This window comes from Canis lupus, chromosome 30 (genome assembly GCF_011100685.1).
Source record: "Canis lupus familiaris isolate Mischka breed German Shepherd chromosome 30, alternate assembly UU_Cfam_GSD_1.0, whole genome shotgun sequence".
Taxonomy (NCBI): domain Eukaryota; kingdom Metazoa; phylum Chordata; class Mammalia; order Carnivora; family Canidae; genus Canis; species Canis lupus.
In genome coordinates, this window is record NC_049251.1 from 17992317 (window position 1) to 18010981 (window position 18665).

The 18665-nt window shown below is 40.8% G+C and overlaps 1 protein-coding gene across 4 annotated transcripts in view; it reads left to right on the forward strand.

Annotated features, from left to right (window-relative positions):
- Window positions 1-184: 184 nt before the first annotated feature.
- The window catches only part of MAPK6 (mitogen-activated protein kinase 6), a 36470-nt gene continuing 17989 nt past the window's right edge, over window positions 185-18665 (forward strand). The window contains exons 1-2 of one of the 4 annotated variants that reach the window (XM_038580437.1): window positions 185-350; window positions 12093-12164. The gene's annotated coding sequence lies outside the window, so the exon portion shown is untranslated. Of the gene's footprint in view, window positions 351-825; window positions 1062-12092; window positions 12165-18665 lie in introns of those variants that run through there. The other 3 variants (XM_038580436.1, XM_038580434.1, XM_038580435.1) reach the window with 3 other exon arrangements.

Below are 18665 nucleotides of genomic sequence, written 5' to 3' on the forward strand. Positions count from 1 at the left end.
CGCAGCCCACCCGAGGCGGCTGGCGAGACCGCGTGCCTCTCCCGCCGCCCCCGCAGCGCGCCGAGCCCAGTCACCAGCGTTGGAAATTCCGGCGCGTGCAGGCGCTCGGGGCCGGGCGGGGGCGGGGGCGGGGGAACCCGTGGAGTGAGCCTGTGACGCGAGGGGGCGTGGCTCGCGGAGACCCCGCCCCCTCTCCCTCGCCCTCTCTCGCGGGTCGGGGTTACATGGCGGCGACTGCGGCAAAGCGAGAGCCTCGGAGACGCCGCTGCCGCCAGCACAGCCGGAGACCTGAGCCGACATTGGGGGCTGTCCGCGGGCCCCGCACTCCCTCGATGAGCCGGAGAAGTCCCGTGAGTGTGTGTGTGTACGTGTGCGGGGCGCGCCGGTGGGGCGGCTCGGGAGGGCGCCGCGGCGGGCCCGGCGGCGGCGGCGGCGGCGGCGGCGGAGGAGCCGGCTCCCTCCTCCATTGTGTGTGACCCTCCGGCGGCCGCCGCTCAACAAAGGCGCTTTTGTTCCGTCCCCGGCCCGCCCGTCCGCCCGCCGCCCGCCGGCCCGCCCGCTCGGGCCTGGCCGGCGCGTCCCCGCGCGGGCGGGCGGCGGGCCGGGGTCCCCGCGTGGGGCCGGCGGAGCGGCCGGCGCGCCCCTCCCACCCGGCACGCCCCTCGCCGGCCGCCGGGCCGGGCCGCGCCCGCCAGCCCCGGGGCCCCGCCGCTCGGCTGCGGCCCCGCCGCCCGCCGCCCGCCGCCCGCGCCCGGCTCCGCGGGTTCGAAGCCCGCCCCGGCCGGCGGGCGGCGGGCGGCGGGCGGCGGGCTAGGGGCGGCGGCCGGGAGGGGCGGCCCGGGAGCGTGAGGTGGCGCGGAGTCTCGCCTTCCTGGCACGCCGCCTTCGAAATGCTCCCGCGTCTCCTCCCCCTTCCCACTCCGGTGACTCGGCCTCAGCTGACTCCGGCCGGGCAAAGTCTCCAGTGGACTCGGCGAATTGCGTAGCGCGCACGGCTCCCCCGGCCGGTCTCAGAGCCCCGAGGTCCTCTGCCCGAGTGTTGAGCTCTGGCCGTACATGAGGTACAGGAAACTTGTTTGAGCCGGCGTTCCGGATTCCTCTCTCCCCCTCAAGCCCCCTCAGCCCGCCGCAGCCTTGCCTCGGCGGCGTTCGGGACGCTGAGCGCTGGGCTGTGCAAGTACCCAAATGGAAACTTGTTTTGTCAGTTCACCAGAAAGGGCCTCTTCGCTTCGCCTGAGCGTGTTTGTCTGACTTGGTGAGATGCGTTGAAAAGTAAAGGTCTTCGGGGCGCCTTTTGTTTCTCGGCTTTAGGAAGACAGCCGGTTCAGGTGTCCTGTGGGAGCTCTGTGAAGCAGGATCTTTTTGATTTCCTCTCCCGTTTTATTTCTTCTTTGGCTTGCTCATTGGCGAACGCCCAGTGAAGTGGTGGAATTAGAAGCCTTCCTGCATTTGCAGCACATTCACGTTGTTTTTCCTCCATGCTAAAAATGCTCTTAAAAGTCGGTATTAACTTTTTTTTTTTTTTTTTTTTTTTAACGAGACGAGATGATGTGTTAAGGGGAAAAAATTTGACGAGGGACTAAATGGAACGCAAACAGCTTCATAGTAATTTTCTGATGGATTTCTTCTAGCCTTGTTATTTTATTTTTTTTAAGGTTCTGGTTGGACATGTTCTCTGTCTTCAACCTTGGGAAACTGAGGTGGAAACAGTAATTTGACTAGAAGATTGGAGGGTCGCGCCAGACAGGGCCTGGCTCTGGAGAGGAACCGCCTCTAGAGTTTCTTCTTAGAAATGTCAGATTTTAATGTTTGAAAAATGATCTTGAATTGAGTGGAAGAATCTCTCACCTCTCTTACGAGTAGTTGTTCAAACACGTTTATGAAGGGCTTGCTTTCTGTGTGCCAAGGAGCGTAAAGTCCTTTCACATATATATGTTACATCACTTAATAAGAATTGCCGGGTGAAACTTGTAAAATTGCTTATTGGTGTTCTAAATTCAGTAATTGCAGTCATCTAGGAAATATGCAGGGTTTGAGCAGGACGTGTTTTATTATTTAGATATTACTGTTCAGGGAAAAAAAAAACCTCTGGGAAATGGAGAATTGTTTATAAAAACGTTCATATATGACTATAGTTTGGAGCTTGGTTCCTTGCAAAGGAGAATGAAATGTAGTGTTTGGCTACTCTGTGATGATTAAGAAAGAGTCTAAAGATTGATTTGAAGAGGAGTTAATTTTGAAGTGGAAACAGCACATGTTCTAATGACAAGTGTTAGTACTAAATGTGTTGCAGTGTTTTGCATAAGTTCATTTAAACATCGTGAGAATTCATAACTGACAAAATAGTGAGGTTTGCTGACTCAGGGTACATTGCTGAAGGGGATGGGGTCTGGTAGGAGGAAGCTTAGAAGTGCTGCAAGTTTTGAGTTGGGTGATGACTCATACTGCCCACGGACTGCTACGTGGCCCTTTTTTTTTTTTATACACTGTATTTTTTTAAATGATAGGGCTAAAATGTTTCTGTCCACATTATAATTCTCTCTCTAGAGGAGCCGCAGTTTCTCTTAAGAGTAATGGCTTCTTAAATTGCATTTTAAAAGGAGATCAAATATCCTACAGGTGGAATTTTATAACATTTTGTTGAGAGGAATGGTAAAATTAATTGCTGGTCAGTGGCTACTACTAAATGTTTGATACTAGCAATTCTTGCCTTATTGAGAAAGACTTGTTACAGATTATAAAAGACAGAAGTTTATGCTGAAGTAGAAATTAGCCTTATGTTCTCATTGGTAATGTAAAAGTTATCTTTATAATATCTAGAAATTAGTGTTGCAAAGGTGCAGAAGTATTAATTGGATATAACTCTGAATATGAGCATTTCACTCTGACAGAATGATACAGTAGTTCTTTCTCCTGATTTATATGAATTTTCTGTTTTAACAAAGACAACTTGAAGTAAGTATTGTGATAGGCACTTTTCCATCAGGTTTTTTTTTTTTTTTTAAGATGTATTTAGTTATTTTATAAAGATTTTATTTATTCATGAGAGACAGAGACAGAGACATAGGCAGACAGAGGGGAAGCAGGCTCCATGCAAGGAGCCCGATGTGGGACTTGATCCTGGAACTTCAGAATCATGCCCTGAGTGGAAGGCAGATGCTCAACCACTGAGCCACTCAGACATCTCATGTTTTTTTTAAGATTTAATTTTTTTTTTTTTTTTTTTTTTTTTACTTTTTAAGTAATTTCTACATCCATCATGGGACTTGAACCCACAATCTTGAGATCAAGAGTTCCATGCTCTGACTGAGCCAATCAGGTGCCCCTCATCAGTTCATTTTTTAAAATAGGCAGAATGTACGGTTCCAAATTTAGGACTCACACTGAAATTGGGTAATAAGATATTTTGACTGATTTTTTAAAGCTACCATTTAACAGGCTGACTTAAAATAAAATTGAGGGAAAAAAAAGATTGAGACTAGCAGTTTGTTTTAAAAGTGAGAAGAAAAAACTCCCCATCTCTTAGGTTTTCTTTGTATACTATTTACTTTCTCAAAGTAATTTATTTGAAGAGTTTCGTAGGTAGTAAAATGTATTGTATTAAGTCTTTGGAAAGATTTTGGAAGTCTGGCATGATTTATATAGAAGAACTGTAGTGCAGTTTAATTTAAACTTTTAAAATATATTTCCTCCTAAAGGAAATATAAAAATACAAATATAAAAAAAGTATTGTAGATTTTCAAAACATCCTATTACCTAGAGGTTGAACATGTATTTCCAGTTTGAGTATAGATAATTACCTGTCATGCATAAACATAATTCAGAATTTATAAACAAACTGGATATTTTAGCCTGTCTCTTTTCTATGAGGTACTGCCTAATGAAATGGTGAGCCACACCACTACAGTCCATTTCTTTGTTTGCATTGCCCATTTGAACCGTGTATGACCCTAGGACCCTTGTTAAAATATAAGATGTCCCAAAGGTAAGTTCTTTGTGGCATTGTTGGCTGCCCCGTGTCAGCTCCTTCAGCCTGTTTTGAGGATGGTTATGTTACTCTGTAGCCTGCTAGTGGTATGGGGATTTTGGTGAGTTTTATTGCTCAGAGCCTTAAAACCTTACAAAAACAAAACAACAATAATGTTATTGTAGTAAATGGCTTTTTCCAGACGGTCGCTTTTCATGTGGAGCTGATGCTTTCAAGGTAACGATGGTACAGGCTGAGTCCAGCATCAAGTTTTTTGTTTTTTGTTTTTTTTCTTCCATGAGCTGTGTATTTAGAAAATATAGTATACCTCTCTTGTGATTCTTAAATGGTTTGTCTTTCGTATACGTTAATCTTTTTTTAAACATTTTTAAAGATTTTATTTATTTATTCATGAGAGACAGAGAGAGAGAGAGAGAGAGAGAGAGAGAGAGAGAGAGGCAGAGACACAGGGCAGAGGGAGAAGCAGGCTCCATGCTGGGAGCCCCATGTGGGACTGGATGCATCCAGTCCCGGGATCCTGAGACTCCAGGATCATGCCCTGGGCCAAAGGCAGGTGCTAAACCACTGAGCCACCCAGAGATCCCCTATGTTAGTCTTTTAAACCCATTTCTGAAAAGTTGTACAGAGATTGAATATTTACATGGCAAATCACGTTTTCCCATTGATTTTTATTTAAATTTAGTATGTCTTTCCATGGAAAAAGAATGGTGGCGCAAAAATTGCGTGTTAGAATCATAGCATTTACTTCAGGGAAGAAACTTCCTCTGCAGAAAATGAAATCTCTGCATTTAATTCTTTTTTTTTTTTTTTTTTTAAGTTATTTTAGGATAGTCAGAGAGAGAGAGGCAGAGACACAGGCAGAGGGAGAAGCAGGCTCCATGCACGGGGAGCCCGATGTGGGACTCGATCCCGGGTCTCCAGGATCGCTGCGCCACCCAGGGATCCCTCTGCATTTAATTCTGTACAAACTATACAATGTTAATGTTTACAGAGGGATCGTGGCTATTATCTTGCCCCAGGTACATGACAGCTGAGGAAACTGAGACCCAGAAAGAACTAAGATCTTAGTATTCAAAGTGTGATTGCTGGACCACCAGTATTAACATCACCTAATAATTTGTTAGTGTAGAATTCTTGACCCCATCCCAAGACCTACTGAACTAGGATCTACATTTTTACAGGATTTTTACAGGATTCTCAGGTGATTCAAATTCACGTGCATTTCTAGAAGCATATATAGTTCTGAGTTACTCCTTTTATTGGCTCTCCTGAAAAAAATCAAAAGGAAAATTGAAGATAATTAATCACTGTTCAGTAGAACTTTCTGTGGTGATAGAAGTGCTATATTCTTTGCTGTCCATCGAGATAGCCACTAGCCACATGTGACTGTTGAGCACTTAATGGTGGCTAGTGCACCTGAGGAACTGAATTTTTAATTTAATTTTAATTATATTTAAATAGCTAGCTAGTGGCTATCATATTGGACAGCTCAGATCTGGATGATTTATACTGACACTAAATTTAAAATAACCTAAGCTGTAATTTATTAACTGATTAGGCTCAGTTTAATAATTTCCTCCTTCATTTACAAATTGGAGAGATGGTCAGTTTCTGCCTACTTTTTCAATATGCCCAGATATGACTTTAGTAGTTTTAAGCACTGCTAGTTTTCTGATTGATAGTCTTGTATTCAGTAAAGTAGATAATCTAAGTTGCAAAAAATGTTTATTTTACTGTTTGTCTCAAAGATATTTTCACTTGTATTTAAAAAAAATTAAAAATAGTTATTAAATAAATATTCCTTAATTATCTTGTAGATAGCATGGACGGGGCAGTTTTTGCCTCTGGCTTAGGACCTCTGTGCTTTTTGGTACTTGTTAGCTGCCAGATTGATCTGCCATTTTTTATATTTCCAGGTCAGAAACATTGGTCCTTAACCTCCCAACTTAGGTAGTGGTAAGCATCTGACCCTAAAGTAAATCAGACTGGCCTGTGTCCAAATCTTGACATTCACTATGTATGTGATTTCAGTGAAGTTGCTTTACTTCTCAGAGCGTCAGTACTCTTATTTGTAAAATAAGACTTACAAGGTATTAGTTCCGAGTAGCAGAAATAATTTGTCACTTGGAAATGCCTGGCAATGAATACTTATTAGTAGATATAAATTATCTTCCCAAGTACTCCTGCTTAGCCTCTACAGCCTTCTGTAATTTAGTCTTATGCTTGAGATTTCAACTAGGCTTTAGAGATACTCTAATTTTAAATTTTATGGGTTCCCACCAGTTGCTATAACTTCATGGTTTGCTTCACTCATGTTTATCCCTTGTGGATTCTTCTGCTTGTGCTTTGGATTCCTTCTCTTGACCTTTTTTTTTTTCTTTTTTAAAGATTTTATTTATTCATGAGAGAGACAGAGACATAGAGGGAGAAGCAGCAAAGCAGGCTCTCCACGGGGGAGCCTGATGCAGAACTTGATCCCAGGACCGGGGGATCACAACCTGAGCCGAAGGCAGATGCTTAACCACTGAGCCATCCAGGTGCCTCTTCTCTTCTTAAGGACTCCTCTCTTGCCTACATGATGAGTTTTTCCCTTCCTATTGGGTCATCTTTATTAGTGTACAAAGGTGCTCTGAACTATAGTGTCTGGTCTGGTTGCCACTCGCCATATGTGGCTATTTAAATAAAAATTTATTTAGAAAAAAATTAGTTTTTCAGCCCTGCTAACCACATTTCATCTGTTTGGTAACCATTTATAGTTAATTGGCTACCATATTGAACAGTATGGATATAGAAATCTGTTACAAATCCTCTCTGATTTCATTTTCTCCTCTAGCTATCGTCTAGTTTCATATTTCTCCGATCCTCTTCAGACCGATTTTCAAGAGTTGTCTTTGTACGCCCTCTCCACTTTGCTCCTCAACCTGTTCCAGACTGGCTTCTGTTAAACCATCTTACCACTTGAAATTGCTATAATCAGGAAACCAGTGACTTTGATTTACCAAATCCATCTTATAGGATCTTGTGACGGCTTGAAATATAGTTGACCGTTGTTTTCTGCATATTCACCTGTTTTTCTTAGCATATGAGACATTTTGTTTTTCTCCTACCTCACACCTTGTCATAAATTTTTACAAGCTTCTGTAGTTTACCTGCCCTTATATATTGACATATCCCAGAATTTAGTCCTGTTCCCCCTCCCCTTTCAAAATTCTTTCCCAAGTGGTCTCAATTTATTATTATAATTTTTAAAATATTTACACAGAAAGAGGCAGAGACACAGGCAGAGGGAGAAGCAGGCTTTATGCTGGGAGCCCGACATTGGACTCGATCCTGGGACCCCAGGATCGCGCCCTGGGCCAGAGGCAGGCACCAAACTGCTGAGCGGGGATCCCCTCATTCAATTTATTAAGTACTATCTATATGTGGGTAATTCTCAGATTTACGTTTAGACTTCTCGCCTGAGCTCCCGACACATTATCCAACTGTATGCTTGATGTTACCAGTTAGTTATCTAAATAGACACTATATGAATAGAATTAATGTATTCAAAATAGAATTCTCTTTCCCATATTATTCCCCTAGTCTTCCCCATCTCAGTAATTGGCACCTAGGAGTTATCCTTAAATTCTGTTACCATTGTCCCCCATATCTAATCCCTCACCAGGTTCTCTTGGTCTCCAGGATATTACTTGAAACTGTCTCCTATTTTACATCTTTATTTCTACCAGCCTAGTGATAGCCACCGTCATCTTACTTGACCTATTGAAATAGCTTTTAACTCTGCCTACTTTCACTCTATTATCCTCAGCCTATTGTCTTCCCAGTAGCCAGAATTCATCTTTTTAAAATGTAAATGAAACCATGCAATTGTCTGCTTAAATCCTTCAATAGCTTTCCTTTGGTGGTGAGTTATAAAATTCAGAATCTTGCCTCAGGTGTTTCTTTCTACCTGTCCCATCTTCACCTCATTCCTCTCTCCTTCTGCTTAGCATGCCGTGGCTACATTGGCATCTTTTCCTCCAAATACCATATTCTGTCCTGTTTTAGATTGTATTTGCTGTTTCCTCTGTTTGGAATTGGTACCTTCTTATTTAGATTTTAGCTCCATAGATGGCCATTTCCCAGTCACTCAATCATAGCATTTAGACAAATCGGAAGTTATGTTACTAGTTTGTTAATCTCTCCTCACGAGATTGTAAACTAGAATGTAAACTCTTTGGAAGTAGAAGAACCTTAGCTGTCTTATTATCCACTGTATCATCAAATAGTGTCTGGCATATGCCAATTGCTCAGTAAATTTTTGTGGACTATAGAAAACGTTTGATTCCTTTACACTTCTAAAGGGAAAAATATGTTAAAGATTGTATTGTAGTCAATGTGACATGTGATTCTGGATGGGGTCCTCTAGCTGTCAAGTACATTATTGATGTAATTGCAGAAACTTAAATGGAATCTGAGTATTAGATGGTAGCATTATACCAGTGTTAATTTCCTGATTTCGATGATTACATTTTTTGGTTTGCAGAAGAATGTGGGAAATGTATTCTCAAAGAGGTGGGAGAGTGTTTACTGGTCAATAAAAAAAAATTTTATGATTTGAGAGAAGGTCATGGGCTTAGTTTACAACCTGAGATTCAAATCATGGCTATCTCATTGATGTGTGATGTTGAATGCATTATTTAAATTCTCTGAAATAAAGATCATAAAACCCATTTTACAGTGTAGTTAGGATTTAGTATAAGATATATGTCCAGTACAATGCTTCCCATATAATACATTCGTAATCAAGCTTGCTATTTGTTATTTATATTCTCTGAAAATTCAGATATTAAAAATTCTATTATCAGGTTCAGGGCCTTTATTATATAAGCCCTTTTTTCATTAATTGCTTTTATAATAGTAGATAATGTGGGATAAATATGTACCAGACATATTTATATCCTCCAGTTTGAACTTTACAGCTATATTCCATAGTATAATTTTTTAATATCTTAAAAGTGCATACTTTTTTAAAGCAGGAAGTAGAGCCCCTCAAAGTTATTTCAGTTAAAATATGTATATCTTGATTAACATGGTTAATTTTCATTTCCTTTGGTATAATCCATGAATCTATGATACTGCTTTTTTTTAATGTTTTTTTTATGATAGTGCTTTAATGTTAACATATTGGTTTATATTATAGTTGATGTAAAAGTACACAAAAACTACTTGCAGTTGCTGATTTATTTAGTTTTCTTTTTATCCTTCCTTTTACTCTCCATTGATGGGCATTTTATTAAGTAAACATAATGGCCAGAAAGGAAGGTGTTTTAAGATGACCCATGAGCCTTTTACTAGCTATCATAGTCTTTTTAAAATAATATAAACTACTTCACCGGTACTGTAAACATGATCACATGATTCAGTTCACTCCCTTCCAGCACTCTGTGCTCTTGTTTTATATTTTTATTTCTTTTTTTTTTTTTTTTTTTTTTTTTTTTTTAATTTTTTTTTTTTATTCATGATAGGCACACAGTGAGAGAGAGAGGCAGAGACACAGGCAGAGGGAGAAGCAGGCTCCATGCACCGGGAGCCTGACGTGGGATTCGATCCCGGATCTCCAGGATCGCGCCCTGGGCCAAAGGCAGGCGCCAAACCGCTGCGCCATCCAGGGATCCCTATATTTTTATTTCTAAATGTGCTGTAAACCCCACAATACATTATTGTTTTGTTTAAAATAATCAGTAGTTTCTTAAAGACATTTAAACGTAGATAGGTGGGTGCCCTGGTGGCTCAGTTGGTTAATCATCTGCCTTCAGCTGAGTTCATTCATGATCCTAGAGTCCTGGGATGGAGCCCTGGATTGGGCTCCCTGCTCAGCAGGGGGTCTGCTTCTCCCTCTGCCCTCTCCCTGTGTTCTCGTTCTCTCTTTCTCCCCCCCCCCCCAACTCCTCACTTTCAGCCTAAGAACTTTGAGCATTTTTTTTAGCAAAAATCTGAGGGAGACAAATTCTTTCCACTTTTGTCTCTTTGAAAATGTCTTTATTTCATCTTCATTTTTGAATGAATATCTTCATTTCATCTTCATATCCCTAGGCACAGAATTCTGGGTTATTTCCCTGTTTTGGCACTTGAAAAGTGATGTTCTGTTGTCTTCTGGCTTTCATCATTTCTAGTGATAAATCAGCCATCACTCTTACTGTACTTCCCTACTATATATAGTTAACTCTCTTTTACCTGGTTGCTCTTTTTTTCCCCCCATTTTCACAGTTTGGCTATAGTATACCTTGGTATGGGTTTCTTTGTATTTATCCTGCTTGCAATTCATTGAGTTCTTGAGTCTGTGAGTTGGTGTCTTTTGTCAGTTACGGAAAATTTTTTAATTTTGTTTTTTAAGATTTATTTAGAGAGCGTGCACGTGCATGACTGGGAGGGGCAGGGGAGAGGGAGAGAGAATCTCAAGCAGACTCTGCACTGAGCTTGGAGCCCAATGTGGGGCTCAGTCTCACAACCCTGAGATCACAACCTGAGCTGAAACCAAGAGTTGGACACTTAGCCAACTGCACCACCCAGACTCCCCAGTTTTGGAAAGTTTGTTAGATTATTTCTTTATCTGCTTCTATCCTGTCAGCTTTCTGAACCTATTTAGCCTAGCTGCCAGTTCTTTGGACTGTTTGGACATTTTCTTTGCTTTCTAGTACCACCATAGGTTTTCTTTACTTCATATTTGTGCCCTGTTTATTTGTCTTAGGAAGAGTATCTCCCTTGTACTCAGAATGCATTGGAGAGGTTTATCTTATGCTTCCTGACTTGTTCCCTCACCTTCAGAGGCAGCTGCCTTGAATGTGGTGGAGGCCCATGTGTTCCATGAGATTCTCTCCGCTTTCCTGCCTTGCTCTAGACTTTTGTTCTCAGTGAGGACCCATGGGGAAGAGTTTGGCAGGTGGGACTTGTAGCTGGACCTCCTTTGAATTCTAATCTGTTAGCTGCAACCACATACAGCTTTTAAAAGTTGGTTATAAATTTGGCTGGCTTCTTCTCAATTCTGTTAGTGGAAAATTTCTTGCTTTGCCACTTTGCCAGGAATGAGAATAGTCCTGGTCTCTTCTTTTATGAAGGGCTTAAGACTTTCCAGAATTTAATTTATTTATATTTCTTTGCATCTTTAGCTTTCCTGATGGGTTTTCCAAACTACAGTATTGTAGCTTATCCAGCTCATCATGGTTTATAGGGTGAGAGTAATGGTGTCTTTTACATTTCTGCATTCTAATCAGAAGTGGAAATCCTGAACCTTTTCTTAAAATTATAAAACTTTAGAGCTGGAAGAGGCCATAGAAGTCCTGTAGTTTAGCTGCTTCATTTTCCTGATGGTGGGACTGAGGCCTAAAATGTGAACCACTTTGAGTATAAGCTAATTTAGCCATGGATCATGGACTAGTTATCAGATCTCTTTATCTCATTTGTTTTTTCCTTTTAATATGGTCTTCATGAAACCAGACAGGAATTTTTCAGTAGTGCCCATGTTTAGCATGAATCTGATAGGAAACTTACACTTTTTTTTTTTTTTTTTTTTAATCTTGTAAGCTTTGTTCAGCCTTGGAGAAAAGGAGAAACAAAGGAGGAAGGACATTCCAGGAAAGTTATATGCTATTCCAGTTCATTTTTTAAAAATTGGATACTCTCCAATCAAGCATGTGGTTCTCCATTTGATGAGAGACCAGAAATATTTCTTATGGATGGTCTTGCTTGCATGTTGCGGCCTTCTTCATACCCTTACCAGGCTTAGCTGAAAAATGACAGCAGTTATATTTGATGTGCAATCTGGAAAGCTGTGGTGTTAAATGCCATAGAGCCTGCTAGGGTGAACTGAAGAATAATCAGAATAATGTCAAGGTCTCATGTATCTTCATGATACTTAGTTGGTATCACATGGGCTAATGAGACTTTTTATAGAAACCTGCTTGTCTGCTAATATAAGACACTATTTCAATAGCACAATCTCTTCTTACTGCCTCAACAAAATAAAACAGGAGCTATAACAAAGCTGAAGTTTTCTTTTTTTCTTCAGTCTGAGTGAGTTGAAGTCATTGCTTCATGTGTTGACAAACCTATGTGTTTACCATAGGGTGAAGCTCCTGCAGGGAGTTCCTGGAAAGGAAAGTACCATGTCTAGGAGTCATCACTGATGTTCCCCATGGTAGGTTAGAGTATGATCAGATTCTGAAAAAATTAAGGATAGAGCTTGTCTTCTCCAAAACTTCCTACTATCAAATAAAATAATACTGTTTACATTAATTCATTCAGTGCAGTTTTTAAGTGCCTACTAAGTACCCAGATACTATGCTCAGAAAGTGTTAGTAATGCAACTGAGTCTCAAACCTTTTATTTTTTTTAGCATGTATTTATTTATGAGAGAGAGAGTAGGGGAGGGGCAGAGGGAGAGAAACTCAAGCTGGCTCCATGCTGACTGAGTGTGGAACCTGATGTGGGGCTGGATCCCACAACACTGAGATCATGACCTGAGCTGAAATCAAGAGCCAGTCAGTGACCTGAATGAGCCACTCAGGCACCCCTCAGACCTTTTTTTTTTTAAGAGTATACTTTTTTTTTTTTTTTAAGATTTTATTTATTTATTCATGAGAGACACAGAGAGAGGCAGAGACACAGGCAGAGGGAGAAGCAGGCTCCATTCAGGGAGCCCGGCGTGGGACTCGATCTTGGGTCTCCAGGATCACGCTCCGGGCTGCAGGTGGCGCTAAACCGCTGTGCCACTGGGGCTGCCCCCTCCCCTGCCCCCCAGACCTTTTATTTTAAAATAGAGCAATATACAATGAAGCCAAGGGAGGGGAAAATGGTAAGGTGGTGCCCTGGAAAATGGTAGAAGAGTAGAGGGATCTGCAGAATAGAGATAAGACTAGTTGGGGAAGGATGGCCTAAGATAAGGGAAGGGGGGGAATAGTATTAGAAAAGAGAGGAGGAAGAAATGTTAGTGGGATAGGGAGGAATCTACTACAATAATCTAGGAGTTTGTGCTCCATAAGGTCAGCGTGATTTTTTGTTTTTTTTAACTTGTTTTGATCCCTGCTAGACCTTTATGCCTAAAACAACATCTGGCATATGGTAAATACTCAATAAGGTTTTGTAGACTAAAAATATAATGGTTGGATGGCAGGATTGAAGCTGCAGTCAAAGCTCTTCAAAACATCTTGGGACCATGTCAGGATTGCATTTTCCCACTCCCTTGAAGCAGGCGTGACCATGTGTTCTGCCTTGGTCAGTTAAATATGAGCAGAAGTAAGATGTGTCATTTTTTAATGGAAGCTTTAGACCGATGAGATAGTTGCACTTCTTCCTTCCTACTGGCACACTGAATGGCAATGACAGAGCTGGTAGTTAACTTTGACAACTTGGATGACAGCTGTGTTGGATTTGTTGCATTAGCAAGACTTAAAACTTTGGTTGTAAGTCAGTGAGATGTTGGGGATTATTTGTTACTATACAATTTTCGAACCTATCCTGACTGCTACAGAAATTTATATTAATTTTCATTTGATTGGAATTCTCATATAGCCAAAGATAATTGAGGAAGGAGGCTGTCTACATGTCTCCTATATTTGCTCCAATGTTTCCTTAACATTAGTTAGAAGAGAAGTCTAAGAAATGAAGGGCTCAAGAAGGAGAAAGATGGAAGAGGGGATGAAGAGCTATTATAATTTGTAAATTTCCAGCCATAAATTTGTAGAGAGGATTATGTTTGTTTACTATTTAGTTTATAGCAACTTTAATAATGTCCCCCAATCTGGCATACCACCATAAAAAGTGCTTGGAAACAAATGACCGTAAAGTAAAAGACTTGTACAATGCTTTCATAGGTAATAGAATGAGAATTGAAAGAGTCTTTAAAGACTTTTGACCAACCTCCTTGGTCTGTGGAGTTCTTATATGCTAATATGGGTACCCTAGAATAAATAGCAGCTAGAGACGAGCATCAAAATAAACATAATGACATTTATTTTGTAATGACTTTTTAAATACTCAAAGGCAAATGCAAGACCATAATGTTAAAATGTATTTAGGCGGGATCCCTGGGTGGCGCAGCGGTTTGGCGCCTGCCTTTGGCCCAGGGCGCGATCCTGGAGACCCAGGATCGAATCCCACATCAGGCTCCCGGTGCATGGAGCCTGCTTCTCCCTCTGCCTGTGTCTCTGCCTCTCTCTCTCTCTCTCTGTGACTATCATAAATAAATAAAAATTAAAAAAAAAATTAAAAAAAATAAATGTATTTAGGCAAAGGTTCAGACAATTTAAGAACAGCAGTCAAGAGTAGAAGAGTTTTTTAAAAATTGGATACTTTGTTAGAAGCCAAGTAATCATCTGTCTTTGACTTCCTAAGTTTGTCTATAGCACATACTAGTCACTGATAGCATGTAAGACCTGTTAGGTTTTGGAGTTTAGTTTTAAGGTCTTCCCTCCCCCTCAGATGACTGAGATCATTCATTGACATTAGTTTACACCATGAGCATCTTTGAGGTCCAAATCCTGAGAGGGATCCCTGATAACTCTAAGGACTACCTTACATCAGGAGCCAAGGGCATTGTCAAGAATGCATATGAACAAGCAGTTAAGCTGTAGCCTTTGGCCTTCTCTGCCCTAGAAACTTAGTAGCTTTGATGAGAGCTTTGAGATATGATCTTAGGATGAATTTGCTATAACAACACCTCTCTGTGCCAGGGTTAAGAGATAGTCCTATGTGAATTTAAGTAGAGCTCAACCTTTCCCTTCTCTCCAAAAGCAACTGGGTTTTGGCTGAGGAGATGTGAGAATGGCTACATTCCAGTTAACTCAAGTTACTGACTTGACCCTGGAGAAGAGCAGAATAGGCACAAACCATTGGGGGAGGGGGGGAGCTGTCAGTGCATGTGATCAGGCCAGATGACCCATGTCAACATTTAACCTGATAAGCAGCAGAGTAGAAGATGGAAGAGAAGACCAGATAAGTAACCTTATGTTTAAAGCTCTCACTTCAAACTTGCTTTGCACATCTAGACTCCTTTTCTGATGTGGGACCAAGTTGTTCTTAGATAAGAAAAGGAAGGAAAATCCAGTTTCTATTGAATGGGGAGATAGAATGAGAAGTTATTTTACAGTCTTCGTTCTTTTGCATTTTATAACTTTTCTGAATATACTTAGGCTTGACTCAGAGTACCTGTATTTCTCTTGGCTTGGGTGGGGATAGGCTAAGTGATAGAAAGCAGGTGGTGATTAACGGAACAAAGGAGTGCTTGAGAAGACCAGTGCGGCTAATACAGTTTCAGGGAACTGCTTTATAAATGTAGGAAGCTGGTACCCAGGCTGGGCTACATAGAAAACCTTTACTTCCATTTTATGGTGGATCACTGAAGGAAGATCAAAGAGAAAGCATAAAGCTAACTTATTATTTTTTTTAGATTTATTCATTAAGAGAGTGTGAGTGGGGAGAGGGGCAAAGGGAGAGGGAAAGAGAATCTCAAGCAGACTCTCCGTTGAACGGGAAGCCTGTCTCAGGGCTCCATCCCAGGACCCGAGATCATGACCTGAGCTGAAATCAAGAGTTGGACACTTAACTGACTGAACCTCGCAGATGCTCCACGCCAACTTTATTCTTATGAATCATTCCCTATAATTCATTTTATTCACCCAGTTGTTAAAAACAGAACATTGACACAGCTAATTAAAATTTAATTAAGGATCCCTATCCAAGCAACACAATATCAGTACTGAGGTTGGTAGGAATGGGTAGCATTTGGAGGCAGAGAAATTGGAAGGATGCTGGGAAGGGTTGTTTTAAGTTACTGTCTCATTTTAGTTTATGTTTTCCTCTCTTGAAGTGTGTGGAAATGCAAAAGGAATATGGAACCCCAGATTTTTCCTGAGTCTAAGCCTTGAACTGGCTTTTATGAAGTTAAATGTGAACGATGGTAGAGAAAGTGGTATAAATGGGACATTTCTAGAGGTTATTGATATGGATGGAGAGTGCTCTGAGCAGTAATCTGGTTGATTGTACCTGCATACTTTAGTCAGGCCACAGAACTCCATGATTGGCGGGAAAAATGGAGGTAGTTGGAGACATTATGATTTGGTATCAGGGTAATAATAATAATGAGGAAGCTGTTTTCCTGGTCACTCAGCCTTTTTATGGCTTCCAGAGGGATACATCCTGACATCCCTAATTAGGTCAGATCCCTCAGTGTGTAGGCTGTCTTCGCATCCTGTACCATTCCTTGGTATTGCTTGTCCCTTTTGCCTCCCTCTTTTTCTTAGTTTACTCTTGTTTATCTCTAGCCATACTGTAAACTGCATGAAGGCAGCGCACTAGTCGGTTTTTACTTACCATTTTATCCCTAGTACCTAGTATATTGACAGGTATATAACATATAATTAGCAAATACTTGCTGAATGGAGCATGACTGAATTGGAAACATTACTGGATCCACTTTATCATGCAGAAGTGTACCATTACCTTCAACTTACTGATAAAGGTGGGCATACTTAACTTTCCAAGCTCCCAGATGAAAATATGCTCTAATAGCTTTTGTCCTAATAGTTATTGAAAGATTTTGAAGAATAGTGCAGAGCTGTCAGGCAGATCACTGGGCAAGCGCTGCTATTGGTCTCCCCTGTCCCCCAGTTTTTTATTGTGTAATCCTCACTGTAGAATTATAGTTTTGGTGATTAATATTCTTTTCTTTTTTAGAATGGCCTCATATTTCTATGAAGTCTGTTCAAGTCTTTCAGTAGTCATCATGTGAATCTAAAATGAGGACTCTGGGGATGCCTGGGTGGCTCAGTGGTTGAGCATCTGCCTTCGGCTCAGGGCGTGATCCTGGAGACCCAGGATTGAGTCCTGCGTCGCGCTCCCTGCATGGAGCCTGCTTCTCTCTATGCCTGTGTCTCTGCCTCTCTCTCTCTCTCACTGTGTCTCTCATGAATAAATAAATAAAATCTTAAAAAAATAAAATAAAATGAGGACTCTGCAGTTCTCAGCCTAGGTACAAGTTCCTGCCTTCCCCAAGATGAATTTTTACCCACTCTACCCCTATTAAGTGCTGACCAGTCACTGAGATTTCTGAGAAAACATTGTCATCCTTGTAGTTTTTGGTCTGTGATGTTTCTTGGTCTCATTATAATTTAAAGAGAGCAGATCTGGGTGGAGGTCTTGAGTGGAGATCTCTCATTCTTATATCTCTCTTCAATTATCTGGCTGCAGTTCCTGTTATAGTGCTATTCTGTCATAATAGTAGTGTCATTTTTAGCAGAGCTAAATTATTTGTGCCAGACTCTGATTGCTTTACTAGTGAACTAGAAGTTTAAAAGAGTACTAGAGATCTTACTTTTCTTATGTTAAGTCTCTAGAACTGATTTTAAAATGTACATTTATCAAAAACTTGAAAGTTGAGCCTCAAGGGATTGTCTACAGAAGGGCAAGAAGGTAAATATGAACAAACATTTTATTTCAGGTGGAGACAAGAAACGTAAAATCTCAAAAATACTGGAGCCTTTTAAAAAATAATGTTTTTATAAAAGGATATTTAGTAGGGACTGGAAGTATCAAGATAAATCTAAATAGAAAAAATGGGAAGGGGAGACAGTGTTAATTAAAGACCTTTAAAAAGTCTGAAGTTTTTAAGTCTGAAATGTTTTTTAATTCAAAAGTTTATTTTCGTACATTTAACTTTTAAATGTTTTATACAGACTGACAAGGTACAGAATTTTTAAGAGTCTGCTTTTTTTCCCCCTTGATTTCTGTGAAGCAGACAAAAACTTGGAAACAGAAGAAACTATTTCTGTTAGAGTAAAAAAACAAAGCTGTTATGCAATTAATGTCCTTTACAACATTAAGCAGATACAAGAAGTGCTTGTATTTATTAAAATAACTCAGCAGTAGTAAATATCAATTTTTATTAAATAAAGCTATTGTCGGGGCACCTGGGTGGCTCAGTTGACTAAGTGTCCAACTCTTGATTTTGGCTCCAGTTATGATCTCAGGGTCATGAGATTGAGCCCCGTGTCGGGCTTCAGGCTCCACCTTGGGCAGGGAGTCTGCTTGTGATTCTCTCCTGCTCCTCCCCACTTTCTCTGTCTCTCAAAAATCTTAAAAAAAAAAAAAAAAAAAGATCTTTTGGCAACAGCTTTATTTTTTATCTACTTACTCTCTGAGTTATCGGTATCATCATTTTCTCTTTCACACAGTTGCAATGCTTGTGGATTTCTTGTAGTTGAAGATTTGCTTAGATTGTGGCAAGTAGCTGTTACCTTGTATTTTTCAAAATCTTGTATTTCCACATGTGGATCATGTAGGAGAATGTAGCAAGAAGGAAATAAAGGCAGATTCCCTATTGTATAAATGCTTTGCCCTTGTAAAACAGCTGATGTGTATGTGATTCCTAACAGTTCTCTTAAGCCACACCTGAAGGTGATTGAAAGGTTTTGTTTTGTTTTGTTTTGATTGAAAGTTTTTACATGTGACGCCGGGGTGGCTCAGCAGTTGAGCTTCTGCCTTTGGCTCAGGGAATGATCCCGAGATCCAGGATCAAGTCCCACATCGGGCTCCCTGCATGGAGCAGAGCTCCTCTGCCTATTATGTCTCTGGTTCTCTCTTTCTGTGTCTCTCATGAATAAATAAATGAAATCTTAAAAAAAAAAAAAAAGTTGTTACATAT